Genomic DNA, 17,673 nt, shown 5'->3' on the forward strand with positions numbered 1-17,673 from the left:
GAAAGACCTCTGCCTGTGGTCTCTGGTAGTGACTACCGGAACTTAGCAGAGTGCCTTAGGAAAATGTTCTTAGTACTGTTATTCAAATCAGGTGCCTATTCCTTGTTCGAGGCTGATAAGTAGAGCTTTTCCTAGGCCACAGCGTGTACCAGTGAATGGGGTAAGAACTCAGAGCCTCGCTGAGACCTAGGATGGTAGCAGTGTCATCATAAACTTGTAAATGTATCAGGACAATGGAACCGCCCGGCGCATTTCCAAGGCACACTGGCTGCACACAGAGGACAGCTGTCCTGTTCCCACGGAGGGACCGTGAGGCCGGGCTCTCAGAGAAGGCTGGAGGTGGGTCTGTATCTGAGCTGGATTCACAAGGTTTAGGGCCTTTCCAGGCAGGGCAATGAAGGGGTGAGGATTCTAGGACTAGGGGCACAGTGTGTAACGGGAGAGTGCCACGGGGTTGTTTGGGGGGAGCAGAAGGAATCGGGCATTGGAACGGGAAGCGTGAGGGGCGGAGTGCAAGGCTATGGAGTTAAAGAGGTGAGGGGATATCCGCTCAGGAAGGGAACCCATACAGGAAGTCACTGGGAGACTGCAGGTTTAAAGCAGGAAGAATTCATGTTCATATATGCCTTGCCGTCTGTTGCTTGTGTGTCCAATATTTCTGACAATATAAAGATTACCCAGGTTCACATCTCAGCTTTGTCACTAACTAGCTCTGTGACCTTGGGCTACTTACTTAACTACTCCTTGCCTCAGTTTCTTGATCAGAAAATGGGGTTAATGATAATACTTACACAATAAGTTTGTTCTGAGGATTAAATAAGCCGATATATGCAAAGCACTTATTATAGTGGCTGGCAGGTCCCGTAATGCCAGCTATCATTATTATTTTTTTTTAATTGGGTAACAGTATGTTTTTTTGAAGGACCCATCAGTTCCATGTGAAGCCATTGTCCTTCAGTCTAATTGTGGAGCCTGCAAGCTCAGCTCCAAGTCCAGTTACCGTTTTCAATTTGGTTGTGGGGGGTGCAGCCCACCATCCCATGTGGGAATCGAACTGGCAAGCTTGTTGTTAAGAGCACAAGCTCTCACCAACTGAGTCATCCAGCCGCCCACCAGCAGCTCAACTCAAGTCATTGTCTTCAATCTACATGCAGAGGGCGCAGCTCACTGGCCCATGTGGGAATCAAACCGGCAACCCTGCTGCTTAAAGCTCGCGCTCTAACCAGCTGAGGCACCCGGTAGCCCTGTCATTATTCTTAAAGTGATTTTAACATGAGAGAACTGAGGCACAGAGAGGTTGTGTGACTTTCCCAAGTTTAAACAGCTAATCAATGGGAGAGGTAGGATTTGAACCAAGGAAGTATGGTTCTGTAAACCATGTATTTAATCACTATTCAGTACTTCCTGTCTCAATACATGACTTAGGTTTCTTCTTTAATATGATCAAATCTTGCTTTACAGAATAGGACAACTTCAATTTTATTATCAAATAATAGTAGCCAATGACTGAATTTTACTGACTTATCTAGTCATGTATCTCATGGCTTTAAGAAAATTTTTGTTATAACCAATGCCTATGTTTATATAGAAGTAGATGTTTTATACAGAGATATATAACATTTTACTATATATTTATATAAATATTTTATTATGCATGCTAATTATACTACCTATGTAAATATGTATTAATAGTAAAATGTTTCACCCACATGGCCACCCATGGCTTTTGCAATGCCATGAATCTGTGGTGATGAGTTGCATCTATTTTGTTACAAATTTGATATCATGGAAAAGAGATATAGACCAATGCATATGTTCACTTCAAGTGATTTTCCTCCGTCTGTTGTGATCAGTGGATTCTAGCACCCCTCAGAATCTCTGCCAATAGATCAATGTCCTTTTGTAAAGATGACTTTACTCCTGGGTTTTGCCACGCAGCATTTCCCATTACACAGAGGATTGTGCTGAGTCACGAAGCAAAGAATGACCAGAATGGCCAAGGATGGAGCACAGAGGGTAAAATTCAACTCGGACAGTGTCTCATCCTCAACAGGGTAAGACTCTTTCTTCTCTTTCTAGAAAGTCAGAGGGCCTTATTAACCAATCCCTTGTTACCTGCTGAGATCTGCACCCTGCTTAGTGCCCCAGATTCACCCCCACACCTCTGCTTCTACTCCGTCCTGCAGTTAGATACACTTAGAGATTCTGAATGCCCCGATGCTCTCTAATTGCCCTGATATTTTGTGTACTGTTCTCTGCACTTGAAATACCTTTTCCCCCCAATGTGTCTCCCTTGCTAATCCATATCTTTAGGCAACCCTTCACAGACTCTCCCCTCCGTGTTTGTTTGCTAGGGCTGCTGTAACAAAGGACTGGGGTGGGGTGAGGGGTGGTACTGGGGGGGCGGGGCCTAAGCAGCAGAAATGTATTGTTTCACAGTCCTGGAGGCTTGAAGTCCAAAATCAAGGTGTTATGAGGGTAGGTCTCTTGTGAGGCTTCTCTCCTGGTGTGTAGATGGCCTCTTCTCCCTGTGTCCTCACATGGTCTTCCCTCTCTGTGGTCCATATCCTGATCTTCTCTTCTTATAAGGACACCAGTCATTGGATTAGATAACACTCTGTTGACCTCATTTTAACTCAGTTTCATCTTTCATGACCCTATCTCCAAATACAGTCACATTCTGCGGTACTGGTGGTTAGGATTTTAACATATGGATTTAGGGAGAGAGGCAACACACGTCAGCCCATGACACGTTCCAACCTTCATGAAGTCCCTTCTGGTGAGACTCCCAGAATGTAATGAACGTCTCTCTTCAACCTTAGTTTACCTGTGTTGTGATTCTGTGCTCACTTGTCATCTTCTGGAGACGGTGGGCTCCCAAGTCAGGGCCTGACTTGCATTGGTCCTCTTTTCTGCATTGTATGGCTTCCTAACAGTGTGGTGGCTAATAAAAACAAAACAAAAAAAACTGTTAAATACTCATAGATCCAGGAAAAAGGGAGAAACTTAACTCAGATATCTATCTATCATCTATCTAGATAGCTATCATCTATCTAGCTAGCTATCATCTATCTATCATCTATCTTCTATCATCTATCTATTATCTATCATCCATCTAATCTCCCAGGTACTTCTTATTTATTTATTCATTTATTTATTTATTTACTTTTTATTAGTTTCAGGTGTGCAAAACAATGTAATAGTTAGATATTTCACCCTTCACAAAGTGATAACCCCCTTCCCCAATCTATTGCCCCTCTGACATCGTATATATCTATTCTTAATGACCATTATTTAGTTAGATTTGAGGTCTATCAGCTATTTTATACTTGAACAATTATTTAATGATTTTGACTTTTTAAATCAACTTTCAAAAATGACACTTGGCTTCTATTTTTGTTTGTTTCCTTTCCTTTTTTAGGTAGTTCAGGTATTTTTAGGGATTTTAAAGAAGCCCCTGTATTGTGCAATTAGCAACTGTTATCTATGACTATGAGGCGCAGAGTCTGGTTGATTTTCTGCATGAACTGTGACTCACTCTGCCTTTAGGAGATCAGGTGTGTGGTTCCAGATTGGTGAGCTAGAAAAATAATAAATCCCTGGTTTATGGAAAGCACAGTTTGATCTCTAACCAAATACAGCTTTAGGAAAAGGAGCCATCAAGTTACATGATTTCAAACCTCTTGTATTGACTGAACTTCATCCATCACTAGGTGACCTTCTGAGGAGATGGAAAGGGCTAGGAAATGAACAATGGGAAACTGGGCGAGAGTGCAGGAGGAGGGTGTAGTGGACAAGGAGAGACAAAGAGAATACCTGCAGGATGAGACCTTTGCTGCAGGTGTACATCTCCTGTGCCCCTCCCCCCCCACACACACACACTGTCCTGCCTGTGCTGGCCACAGCCACCACATTGACTTCAGGTGCTTAATGACCCACTGAGGGAACAATGACCATGGAAGACACCTTTGAAAAATTTCCCCTGATTCAGCCAAGTGTTTAACTCCTCATTAATTCTGATGATGTAAACCCTTTGTGATTAGAGTGGCTGTTAAATATCTTCTCACCAGTGTTGATAAAGTGCAAGAAATTTCATTCTCTTAGACCTCTGAACTCTACCTGGGGTTAACACTTCATCAGTGCCGATAAGCGGAGAGAAATTGCCTCTCCAACTTCCCAACTGGTGAGTTCTTGTATTTAACCTGTGCCAAGCTCACACAGGGCATTTTTAAAGCACTTCTGCCCCCAAAATGCTACATCATACACACACACACACACACACACACACACACACACACACACACACACATACACGCACGCACACACACGAAGCTTTCATCCATTTATTAAAATGGATTATGTGACAAGTACACATCCAAGATTAATCTGAATGAGTCCAAACGTGAGAACATACATGTGACCAAATACGGGAAACTGGTTTTATTGTCCCAGGGGCTTGAAAAGGCAAATAAACATCTAGCATTTTTCCTCCTTCCACTGTTCCTTCAAACCCACTCTCTGCAATGATGTTTTCTCTATTTAAGTTTGAAAGTTTAGAAATGTTCCACGGCTTTCCTGCTGATTCAGATAACATCCCATCATTCCATCACTTCTTGGCATTAAAAATCTACTCTGGTTTAATAATCAAATACCTTCAGGTCAGTTATTGCAATAATAAACGTTCTGAACTCTTAGTCAGTGTGAAGCCCTGAACCTTACTTAGCCTTGAACGTTGTCAGTGGACAGTGGGCCAAAGCTGGCTTCCTTCTCTTCCACCTCATCTTCTTTGGCTGCTATTCCTATTGTTTTCAGAGGGACAGACCACTGGAGGGACATGGCTGGCGGAGGTTTCAGCTGGCATCACTGCCCTTTAGACGTCAAATGTCCTTTACATGGTTCTTTCTTCCACTGAGTAATTTTGTCAGTTTCTCAGAGATCTTTTCCCAGGAACCTCAACTGCAGTTTCCTTAATTTGGGTGGTGCGTCTTTTCTAACTGGCTGTCTATGCCCATAGGGCTTGCCGGAAGGGTGTCTTCATGGCATTGTTCTCCTCTTTGCTTTGATCTCAGGAAAGACAGCTCCTGAGCTGTCTCTCACTTCCAGACTTTTCCTAGCCAGAACCAAAGTACAACCCTATGTTCTTCTCATTCCAGAGAAACCCGTGTCAAGCGCTCTGAGAGATCCCCTTGTAACTACCACTTCCCTTAGTTGGGATCAGTGAGGGGTACAGAGAATACCAGTGGTTCTCTTCAGGACAGGCCTCCCTTCTAGACCATTTCCAGCTCAAGTAGATCCTTGGTAAGACAGACCTTCCCCTGTGAGTAGGTGTTGATGAGAAATGATTCTTCTGTGCACAATTTATTTATTCATTTTTATTTTTATTATTTATTTTATTACCCTTCACCTTTCCCCCCCTTTTAAAATGTTTGAATTACAGTTGACATTCAATATTATTTTATATTAACTTCAGGTGTGCAGCATAGTGGTTATTAGACATTTATATAATTTAAGAAGTGATCTCCCTGACTAGTATCCACCTGGCACTATACAGTTATTACCATATCGTTGGCTATATTCCCTATGCTTTACTTTACATCCCTATGCCTACTTTGTAACTACCAATTTGTTCTTCTTAATCTCCTCACTTTTTTCACCCTGTCCCCTGCCCTCTCTTATCTATAACCCCAACAATTCTAGAACCCATCTGACACAATACATTGTTATTGCAATATTATTAACTATATTCCTTATGCTATACCCTACATCCCCATGACTACTTTGTAACAACCAATTTGTACTTCATAATTCCTTCCCCTTTTCACCTACCCCCAAGTCCCACCTCTCACCTGGAAACCATCAAAATGTTTTCTGTATCTATGAATTTGTTTCTGTTATGTTTGTTTATTTTGTTCTTTATAATAGATTCCACACGTCAGTGAAGTTATATTGCATCTGTCTTTCTTGGACACTGCACTCAGCACAATACCCTCCAGGTCCATCCATGATGACACCACAGATGGCAAGAACCCATTCCCTTCCATGGCTGAGCAATATTCCATTGTATATATGTACCATGTCCTCTTTACCCATCCTTCCATTGACAGACACCCAGGTTGCCTCCACATCTTGGTCATTGTAAACAGTGCTGCAATGAACACATGGATACACATGTCCCCTTGAAGTGGTGTTTTGGATTTCTTCAGATATATACCCTGAAGTGGGATTACTGGGTCCTTCTTTGTCTCTTGTTACAGCCTTTGTTTTAAAGTCTGTCTGGTATAAATATTGCTACTCTGCCTATGCTAAACCTGGAGTCACATGGGAGAGGCTGCACTGCGGACTGAGGACAGCTGCCTCCAATACTGGGCCTGGGGTAGCTCCTCAGAAATCCAGGAAACCCCAAGGCCTGCTGCCACCTGCCGGCTCCCTTATGGTTCAGCCACTGATCAAGCCTCATGTGGGACACAAGTTGGGTGAGGCAAGGTCTGAGGGAGTCACTAGAGTGGGAAGAGTTGTGGTCACCAGGTTAATGTAGATCCTGGTTTGGTGCCAGTGCTGAGCCTGGAGCTACTCAGCAGAAGTCTCAGAGCACACGGAGGCCAGTCGCCACCCACCTGGGGCCCATGGACTTTGATAGTTTCCCAAGAAAGAGTTCAGTGCAGGTGGTGTTGGCTGCTCACAGAGAAAGTGCCTCCAGGGTTGGGGAGTTGGGTAAGGCGAGTTTCAAGTGAGTCATCAGGGTGGAGCAGCGGAGCTCACCAGGCCAATCAGATTCAGATTTGGTCTGTGGGGGAGGGCTTAACATCGAAAAGATGGCGACTGCCTGCTGGCTGCTCAGGAAGAGGCTCTCTCATGGATAAAATGTCATCCGTCCTCCAGCTCTCTCTCTGAAAGCCACATAACTAAGTCTGTCTCCAGTATGCCTCAGACGTGCCCTGAGTCACTGTCTGCTGGAGTCCAGGGTGAGTGCCTGCAAATGAGTGAGTCTGTGCACCGGTCCCTTAAAAGGATGCCTCCGCTTCTCCCAGGCTTCCGTCCCACCTAGATGGTTGGAATCCCCACTGTTTTTCACAGCCAGATGTTGTCAGTGTTGCTCTTCCCAGCCAGTGCTTCGGGCTGGGGAGGCTCGTGTGCGTCTGCGGTCCCTCATTCCTCTGGAGGGGATCTCCACGGCCAAGGTAGCCCTCATGATTCTCAGCCGCCACAGGCAGGTGTGGGGCTAGTCCATTTTGGGTCTCTGCCCCTCCTACCAGTCTTGATGTGACTTCTTTATTTCCTTAGTTATAAAACTTCTGTTCAGCAAGACTTCAGATGATTCTCCAGGTTGATCACTTTATACTTTAGCTGTAATGTTAATGTGTTCCTGGAAGGAAGAAGGCACAGTGTTTATCTACTCTGCCATCTTGGGTCTCTCCTAAAACCATTGTTTTGAAGTCTGTATTTGGTAGTTTGCTTGCCTCCATTTCATTTAGTTCTTTTTCTGGAGTTTTCTACTGTTCTTTCATTTGGGATGTATTTCTTTGTTTCCTCATTTTGGCAGCCTCCCTGCATTGGTCTGTATATCTTTGGTGGATCTGCTGTGTCTCCCAGTCTTGGCCAGGTGGCCTTATAATAGGTGCCCTGTGGGGCCCTGGAATGGTCTCCCTGGTCACTTGTGCTGGGTGCTCCAGGAGTGTCCCTTGTGTGTTGTATGTGCCCTCCTGTTATAGTTGAACATTGATTGCTATTGGCACACCAGTGGGTGGGACTGACCCTCAGGCTAATTGGCTGTGGGGTTTGGCCACATACACAGCTTATGTGCTGCTGTGTAGGGATCTTACCCCACTGAGCGTGATTCACCCCAGTGGGCTGTTGCCTGTTGAGACCACCCCTTGTGTTGCCACTTCTGGGACTAATTGAATGGTGCTCCTTTGTGGTCTGAAGCCGACCACCAAGTATGTAGGTTCTGGGGCCTCTTGGGAGAGGATCTGGTGCAGGCCCAGGTCACCTACTGCCTGTGACTTCTGGGGACTACCTGGTAGGAACTACAAAGTAATCCATGGTTGTTCTTTGTCTGTGCTAAATCTGGAGGTGCATGGGAGAGGCAACACTGTAAACCAAGAACAGCTGCCACCAGTACTAGGCCTGAAGTAGCTCTGCAAAAACCCAGGACCCTCTGAGGCCTTCTGCTACCTGCCAGCTCCCACTGATAAAGCCTTGTGTGGTAAGCAAGTTGGATGAGGCAGGGTCTCAGGGAGTCACTAGAGTGGGAAGAGTTGTGGCCACCAGGTTAATGTAGATTCCAGTTTGGTGCCAGTGCTGAGCTTGGATCTACTCAGCAAGTCTCAGAACAAACTGAGGTCAGTGGCTACCTGTCTGGGGTCCACAGACTCTGATAGTTTTCCAAGAAAGCGTGCAATGCTGGCAGGCCTGGCTGCTCCCGGAGAAGGTGCCTCCAGTGTTGGGGGAGTTGGGTAGGGTGAGCTCTCAATGATCCTGAAGGGTAAAACAGCAGAGCTCACCTGGACAATCAGATTCAGATTTGGCCATGGGCATGGGGATGGGCTCAACACAGGAAAGATAGCACCTACCTGCCAGCTGCTAGGAGGCCCTCTCACAGGGAAAATGGCAACTGTCCTCCAGCCTTCGACCGGGAGCCACGCACCTAAGTCTGCCCCCCATATACCTTCAGTGCCCCCAGAGTCACCACCTGTCTGCTCGAGCTAGGGTGAGAGCCTGAGAGTGAGTGGGTCTGTGCAGGGGCCCTTTAAGAGAACATCTCAGTTTTCCACAACCTTCAACCCCACTCAGATGGTCAAAATCTCCACTGGCTTTCACAGTCAGATGTTGTCGGGGCTTATCTTCCTGGCACGAGTACTGTGTGCTGTGGAGACTTGTGTCAGGGGGCTGGGGTCCCTTGTGGGGGGAACCCCCATAGCTGAGATATCCCTCCTGATTCTAAACTACCACACACTGTGTGGGACCACCCTGTTTCGCATCTCTACTCGCCCTGCCAGTCTCAATGTGGCTTCTTCTTTCTATCTTTAGCTATAAAACTTCTGTTCAGCTAGATTCAGATGGTTCTCCAGGTCGATTGTTCTATAATTTAGTTGTAATTTTAACGTGTTCATGGAAGGAAGCAGGCACAGTGTTTATCTGTTCTGCCATCTTGGATCTCCCTCCTTCCTTTTACAATTTAATTTAACCATTACAATAATTTTCTAGAGATTAGATGATGGTTCCTCACATTACAAACCTTGTTTCTCCTCCACTATATTCTTCCTTCGGATGCTAAGTTTCAAAGACATGTTTATGTCATTGCATGATCCCTGGTGCTGCAACTTTGTGTCATAATGAACACCAGAATTAGTCCTTCCTGCATTGGGATAACTAAAAAATGACTAATCTTGGCAGTGATTCTGAATTTCACAAATATAACCTGCTAAGATTAAATGTAATAAATCCCCACTTTAACTTGCCTATAGCCAGATCCAATAACCTCTGTGACGACAGCCATGCCATTCAACATGAGGAAAGTTAGAGTTGTAGAAGAATGAAATAGTGCTTAAAATAACTTATTTTTTCAAACTTACAAAAACATAAACTCTTTGTGTCCTTTCTGGGGCCTTCATAGGGACCCATGCCTGGGAAGCTCCTCAAGCTTGCTATTTGTTAGTTCACAGTTAATCTACCTCTGGACCCAATGAACAACTACAAATGGATATCTCAGAGGACCTGAAATGTCACCCAATCTGTAGTGGGAACGGCATTGTGCGGCCCAGATGCCCCTTCAGGATCGAGACACTGATCCCCGACATCTGCTGGCTCTCACTGGACCCCTCTCTGGGAATGGACCTTAACTGGAGAGAATCCTCACCTGGGATCTCTTTTTATGTAGTTAATGTATATATTGATTTTTTAGATATCAGGTTAAAAACCACTAGATCAGAGAACCCATTTCAAAACTCTCCAAACTAGTTATGTCCTGTGATTGTGAATCCATTGTTATAGGTTATCTACCAGCAGTGTCACTTAAAATCCTTTATGTGACATTCCTCATGCTTGTAGTTTTCCATATTATTACTGAAAATAGGGGAGAAAAACACACCCGCATTGTTTATCATTGTATCCCCGGAATGTAGTACTGTGTTCAGTATATGTTAGAAATTTAGTTAATATTGGATTGTCAGAAAAATCATCACGTATTTTTTTCTGTTTTTTGTCGCAAAAATGCATCATGACTTTTCCGACAACCCAATATTTGTTAAACAAAGGGAACCACACAATTATTATTGTCCTTTAATTCAGGAATTATTTACTTTGTTAGTCAGCCATCAGATGAAAGTCTTCATTCAGTACCATCTCGTTCCAAGCTGGGTTAAAACACCATCCAAAACTTGTACAGCAGGTCCTCTTAGAAATCATAGGGAAAAGTCAAATGAACAAAATATGTAAAACAACCCCCCACATAAAAATCCTCCCATTATCTATAATAGCATTGCCAAAAGGAAATAGGTATGTGTTGCTTAACGTCAGGGGTACATTTTAAGAAATGTGCTATTAGATGATGTTGTTGTGCAAATATCAGAGTGCATTTGCACACACCTGGGTGGTCTAGCCTACTGCAGACCTAGACTGCGGATAGCCTATTTCTCCTGCGCTGCAAACCTTTATGGCCTGCTACTGTACTCAATACTGTAGGCAAATGTGACACAATGGGAAATAGTTGCATATGTAAACATCTAAATATAGAAAAGGTACAGTAAAAATACAGTATAAAAGATGAAAACATGGCACTCCCACGTAGGACACTTATCATGAATGGAGCTGGCAGGATTGGAAATTGCTCTGGGTGAGTCAGGGTATTTGGGGAGTGACTGTGAAGGCTTAGGTCATTATGCTACTGTAGACTTTGTAAACATTGTCCCACGAGCTCTCCCTCTGCTGCCTTCAGACACGGTGAGAAATACAACATCGAAGCTGTTGATACTGCTGCATGAACAGGGATGTGGGATGGAGTGATTGGAAATATCGAGGAGACACTGGCTAGGTGATGGTGGATAGTAGTGTCGGGGGGAGTGAACGGCAGCCTGAGGCTCAGCGGGGATAAGAAATCAAGGTGGAGTGATAGAGCAACATATGGTCAAGGCAGTGTGGTTTTGGAAGCCGCATGTCGGAGCAGTGGTCAGATTGAGGAACTTGATGGTGGTCATGAAGAAAAGGGCATTTAACATGCAGAGGATGTGGGACTGAGAACCTAATATTTTTTTATTAGTTTTAGGTGTACAAAACAATGCAATAGTTATTCTTTTCACCCCTTACAGAGTGACCACCCCCTGCCCCTAACCCACCACCTCCTCCCCCTATATTATACATATCTATCACAATTCCATCAACTCCACTCCCCGCACAGTACTCCACATCCCATGACCACATATATATCAAATCTTAGTTGACATATGGGAGAACCTAGTATTGTAACTTTGGAAATTTGTTAGCATTGGCTCTGTCTTCACAAAGGGCTGTCTCTGGTATTGAATTGATGGAAGAAATAAAACTTATTTACGCTTCACATCATTACAACCTGGAACTATTTCCAGAGTGCAGGGACAGGCTGGCTCCACGCTGCCACAGAAAGCTAATGTGGCAGTGGCACTTAATACTTGTTGAGGTAGCTTCTGTGGACCTGGGTCCTTGTACAGGGTCTTCAATAAAGAATTTACAGCAATGTACTTGAAGACCACCAAGCTAGGTTTGGGTGTGGGGGCTGTAGTGCCCTCTGAATATGTAATGCTGGGGGGGGGCAGGCTCCTCTATGCTGAAACAGGTCAGTGGCTGACTGACTGGGATGTCACCTGTGCATTCAAAATTGAGCCGCCATGAGGGAGGAAATCTATTGCCAAATTCCACGGTTATTGCTCCCATCAGAAAAACAAATCATCCTGAACCACATATCATTCCATTGCTTACAGGAAATTCAGCTCTGTTATAATCATTGTTACAGAACAGAAAGAGTTCAGGCACCAGCAGAGCCAAACACAACACCAACAATTGCAGTGGAGAAAGGTTGGCTATTTTATTATGAATGGAGCACCCAGGAGAATGGGACGTTAATGCTCAAAAGCCCAAACTGCTTGATCAGGGTTTGGAGCTCGATGTTAAGGGTTTAGGGGAAGCAAGTGTGTGAAAGTGATGGTGGGCAAGTTTTAATTGGAGGACCTTGGAGCTTGGCCATTCATGGTAGGGGCGTCAGCACCGGATCTTCCTGGACAGCAGACCCTTCTCTTCTGAAAGAGTTCCAGTGTTCAAGTTCCAGTTTTGTCCTGGTCCTTTGGTTCCCTGCGTATAGGTGGGGCAGGAAGTGAGGTTGGGGTGATGGGAGAGGCTTTAGTTCTGGGTGTTCTCTCCTCTGTGGATGCTTCTGCTGTATGACTCACGGTTTTGATCTATTCTCTCTGGAAAGCAACTCAGTATCTCCTTAAATAGGATAGGACCGTTTTGAATGGTTCTGCGGCTACATTATGGGAGCACCATCATGTATGTAGTTCGTTGTTTACCACAATGTCCTTTTGTGGCTTATGACCGTGCTCAACAGCCACATGAACCCAGTAGCTACCATACCAGACAGCACAGGGATTCTAAGATACGTTTATCCAAACCACAAGTATTATCTTCATATATATATATGGTTGTTTGTTTCATTGATTTAATATAATTCTAGCTGCCAGCATCATGTGGGCCCCAGATTTGTATGCAGTTGCTTTGCAGCAACCAAAATGTTCTCCTGCATGTATTAAAGAGAACTTTTCAGACAATTTGGTTATAAGGATGGGTCAAAGTTTTATTATAATCTTATAGGAGAGATGAAGGATAAAGCCTAATAGACCAAATCGAGAATTTACTCAGGTATTTTATAGGAAAAATGAGAATAGGTAGCCTTGTTGGATTCTCTATTAAATGCAGATAATCATGTTAGATACAGAATGAAAAAAAATGTTTCCTTAAAGGTCACTGGATTCTTGACTGACAATTAGCTGAGTCTACGAGGGGTGGGGGCAGCAGTTTCCAGAATAAGGCTTAACCCTGTTAAAGATCAGCAGAAAATCACTCAGCATTTTGTCAGGAATACTAATTTCTCCCCAGAAGGAGGGTGCCGTGAACTAAACCACTCAAAAAAAAAAAATTCTCATTGCCAGGGTGGGGGCTCTTTCTCTTTTAGAGAAATTATGTCATCATTTATTCCTGTAATGTGTTCCTATCCCAGATCAAGCTGCGGACAATTTTTATCTTACAAATAGGTCTATTGAATCATCTTCCAGGGTAAAGCATGAAACGTCAGTGAGGAACAGTTTGGGCCACACGTCTTACACCCCACACTTAGGAGTCTGGATTCTATGCGAAGTCTCAGGAGATTCATGCCCACATCCGAAGAAGGACAGCTAATTGAAGAAAACATCTTGATAAATCCAGACTGGAAACATTGAGATTTCTATTCAAGCATCCTGGATATCCCCAAGCCTTCAGGCTTTCGTTTTCACTCAATGATGACATTTGAATAAAAATGAATCCAATCTTCATATACACATTGTAGACAAACTGTATGATTCACCAACTTCCCAATATTTTGGGACATTCTTATAAGAGCTTGCATTTCCGTAATACTTTCTTCATTTAATATTCTGCGTCCACTCAATTCTTAATATTTTTCCCATCTTGTTTCTTATAGCTGTCCCCTTTCATGTACCGAATATTGATGAAAACAGTTTTGAAAAATCTTTGCCATTTAGTTTTTCAAGGTGCTGCTTTGACAAGGTCGGTGTTCCAAATAGAATTTAGCTGAATTGAGGGGGTTATACCAACTAGATAACAGCAAAGAGCCAATCAACAAATACTTTATAATAATTATGTATTAGGTAGCCTCAAAGAATCCAGCCCAAAGATATATCTCTTGGATGCCTTATTCTTCCAAAGTTCCTGCCTCTTATCTGAACTTAGCCATTTCTATCACAAACTCTTGAGTATCTCTATTTCTGAAATCCTTACTGCTTCCTTCCTTTACCACCTATAGAAAACCTGTTTTATACAAAGCAGTCAAGTTCTCCTTATCTGAAGCCCAGGCCATCTGGGTCTTAGCCTGAGGACGTTCTTTCACACCAAATACTCATCAATGAGTTTTGCTAAGTCACAGGTATATTCTCCCTGAGGAATTGTGCAATTGACTTTTAAACCATTCCTTCTTCCCCCATTTCACCCCTTGCGAACTTTTCAGCTGTCTTAAAAATGGTTCCAGGGAATATACAATGTCAACTAAGGTAAAGAGAGACTCCCCATAAAAGACGTAGGTATGGCAGCTGAAGACAGCAGTCACTCCTCTTACACCTACAACCAAGGATACAAAATGAAAAGTAAACGCTGCATGTGTGTGTGGGTGGGGTCTCCTGTGCAGGAGTTTGATGAGATCATTCTAAGTTCTCCCCATAAATGCAAATTGTAGTGTATAAATATGGCATTTGCCAAGAAAGTCTCCGAATGCTTTCTTGTTAATGCCAGATTCTGGTCCACTTTTTCCAAAAACATCTCAAAATCATACCTTCCACTTAAAAACAAACAAACAAACTAACAAAAAACTATATAATTAAATTACTCATTCAAGGGAGTTGTACCTTCAGAAGAGGGGTGTTGCCTGTTGTCTGTAGAATAGTCTGGATGAAGAAGTTTTCCATGGCTGTATGTACCCTGAGTGAGAAGATGCAGTTTTGACTGGCAGGTTTATCCAAACACCATTGTTCTGCTTTTGTGTTCACAGTGTGGCCTCTTCACAGACCTAGCGAGCCCACATTGCCTCTAAAGGGAGGACTGCCCCCCCAAAAAAAACAAAAAAAACCACAACCGGCCAAGTGGTGCCTTGGTTAAGAGTTGGCTTGAGGCCCCAGCTCTGAGCAGCAGGGCCCTGGTTCGGATCCCACATATGAGGGCCAGTGACACTGCCCTCTACAGCTAAGATGCTGAACAACAGCTCGACCTGGAGCTGGGCTGCCGTGAGTAGCCAGTGGGTGTAGGCAGCCAAAGGCTGCAGTGGGCTGCCGTGGGCTACCATGAGCAGCCAGCAGCGGGCGTGAGCTTTCGTGAGCTGCTGTGAGCAGCCGTCCAGTGGCCGGCGACCCATCTGACTCACCTGGGAAGAGCACAATGATAATACCAACATGGGCCAGTGAGGCGACGTCCTCCACCACTGGACTGGGAAGCAAGGGGACAGTAGCTTGTTTGTTCCCCTTCCCCAATTCTCCAATGCTGTTCCCCTCCCCAAATTCTTCAATAAAATCTTTAAATAAATAAATAAAATAAAGGGAGGACTTCCCGAGCATGGGGCTCCTTGGGCTGCAGCCTCCATGCGGGCACAGGCTCAGTTCAAACCCACAATCCTTACCATCTCAACATCTTCTATTTGCAGCTGAGCTTTCTGGGAGCCAAAAATACTGTTTGAAAGGCCTTGCATGTATTTTGGTTACCAGTCTTTTTCTTTTTCTCTAAAATTAAAAAGGAAAAAAGAAATAAGATCTTTCAACCAATGCATCCAAAATAAATATGTCTTTGTAAATTTATGTTTGCCTAAAATGCCCCTACCCTCTTTGGTATTTTATCATCACCTAAAAAAAAATGTAAAATATGGAAAAGTTTCAGAAATGTTTTGCTTCAAGTTGAAATGTTTTGTTGGAATTTATCAGATAAGGCTTTTAAAGAGTAGCCTGTATTGAAACAAAAGAGTGACATATGGTATGCAAATACCCCTAAAACTCTTGACATTTCTGCTTTAAGACAGGTAGAAATTGGCTGCAGTGTTTTATTAATATTTATTTATTTTTATTTCATAGCATTTACATTTTGTTGGATTAACAAAATCATTTAACACATTGGAATACCCAAATATTGTATTAGTTGGAAAGAGAGGAGAGTGGGACAAAAGATAATTAACATATGGTATACACATATTTCATCCAGATACTGTAATAAACACTTTACATACTTTATCATTTAATCCTCACAAGACCTCATGACATGGGAGTTATGTACCCATTTCACAGATAAGGTAAATGAAGTCTTAAACCTGAAATTCAATGGAAGTGGCATACAGAGTTTAGACTACATTTTGCCAGGATGGGGAACTATTCCAAAGAGAGGAATACAAATGGCAAAGAAGAGTGAATGTGCTGCCAATATTTATATATTATTTTGTGTAGCCAAAGTAGACAGTCAAGAAAAGATTTCAGAAGCACTTGCTCAAAGCATGTTGTCAACTCTCCATTTGGCCCCGATTTCAGGCACAGGTTAGAAGCCACAGAGAAAAATAAAACCTCATTATGTCCCAGTCACACTGAGCCACTGGGTCCAGGCAGAGCCCTCAACTTCTCCACCAACCAGCTTTATTCGTCTTAGTTCCAAAAGCTTTTGGCAGTTTTGAGATGATCAGTTAACTCTCAAAGGCCCCAGGTTTTGCCAAGAGTTTTCACGGGTTAGCATAGGGAAGAGTTAGCACTGAGGCCATTCTCAAAAAGAAGAGTTTCAGAAATGCTTTGGCTAATGATACCTCTGTTGGTAGGAATGCATAGCTTCCTATAGGGACAGTTACTAAACGGGTCACATTCATTTGTGTGGAGATGCTAGAAATACCATGTAGATCGCCTTCTTAAAGCATGTGTACCTGTATATGCATCAATGTGTCTACATATGAAGTTTACTGTTATGTCGTTAAAACATAATTTAAATACCAGGTGATCATATTCAGTGATAGATAAATGTAGATATTTCAGAGTATATAAAAATATCTTATGCTATACCATGTATTAGACTGAAAACCTAAAGAGTGTGGGTGTGTTTATCTAAAAGCCGCATAGACGTAATTCCTATAATTCCAGCAATGGAGATATGGTATACCTAATCTCTATTAATTTGACACTGTAGCCCAAAGGGAGGGGATAAATAGAAGCCACAGCCCTAGGGAGAAAAAAAGACTTCAAATTTCTGTTTCAAATAGAAAATGAGATGATCAGTTAAGGTGCCAGAGTTTAAGAAGTTAATTGAGATCCAGTCTGCTAAGAGCTTTCAATGTCAAAGTAATATTTTAATTATAAACCTAATGCAACTTTCATCCGTTTGATATTTGCAGCCAAGGACAAGCAGTGTATAATTTTGTCCCATTAAAACAACACAAGTTCAGAAATCAGAAGAGTATGTTATAGCTCAAAGAAGACTGCTACCGATAGACGAGGCACAATTTGGCTCTTTGCTTTATGTTTTCAAATAGCAATTTTACTGGCAGTGTGCCCTGGTTGTTATTTTTTTAAATTCCTTTCTCTTCTTTCTTTTAAATGATTGCAAATATGTACTCAATATCAAAACAAGAACAAAAAGCCACATGACTAAACCATGGCATTAACGAGGGTGAAGATGTGCATGCAGTAAACACACCAACCCACTATCATCTTGTTGGGTTTCTGTGCCTGATTTAAACTACTAATATTTTATGTTCAAGTGAGTAAATTGACTTTTCAAAAATTAACTTTATTGAGGCAAAATTTACATGACATGAAACTCACTGATTTTAAGTATTCCATTAGTTTTGACAGATGCTGGTGCAATCACTACCATAACACACACACGTATGTACGTATACTTAAATAGGCACGCTACACACAT

The 17,673-nt window shown here is 42.9% G+C and overlaps 1 long non-coding RNA gene across 1 annotated transcript; it reads left to right on the forward strand.

The window, feature by feature from the left end:
* The first annotated feature begins 103 nt into the window (after nucleotides 1-103).
* Nucleotides 104-13,481, forward strand: LOC109390256 (uncharacterized). The gene is made up of 3 exons (XR_002125533.1): nucleotides 104-339; nucleotides 1,939-2,054; nucleotides 13,299-13,481. It is a non-coding gene; the product is annotated as an uncharacterized LOC109390256 (long non-coding RNA).
* Nucleotides 13,482-17,673: the final 4,192 nt, after the last annotated feature.

The sequence above is a fragment of the Hipposideros armiger genome, unplaced genomic scaffold (assembly GCF_001890085.2).
Source record: "Hipposideros armiger isolate ML-2016 unplaced genomic scaffold, ASM189008v1 scaffold_260, whole genome shotgun sequence".
Classification (NCBI taxonomy): Eukaryota; Metazoa; Chordata; class Mammalia; order Chiroptera; family Hipposideridae; genus Hipposideros; species Hipposideros armiger.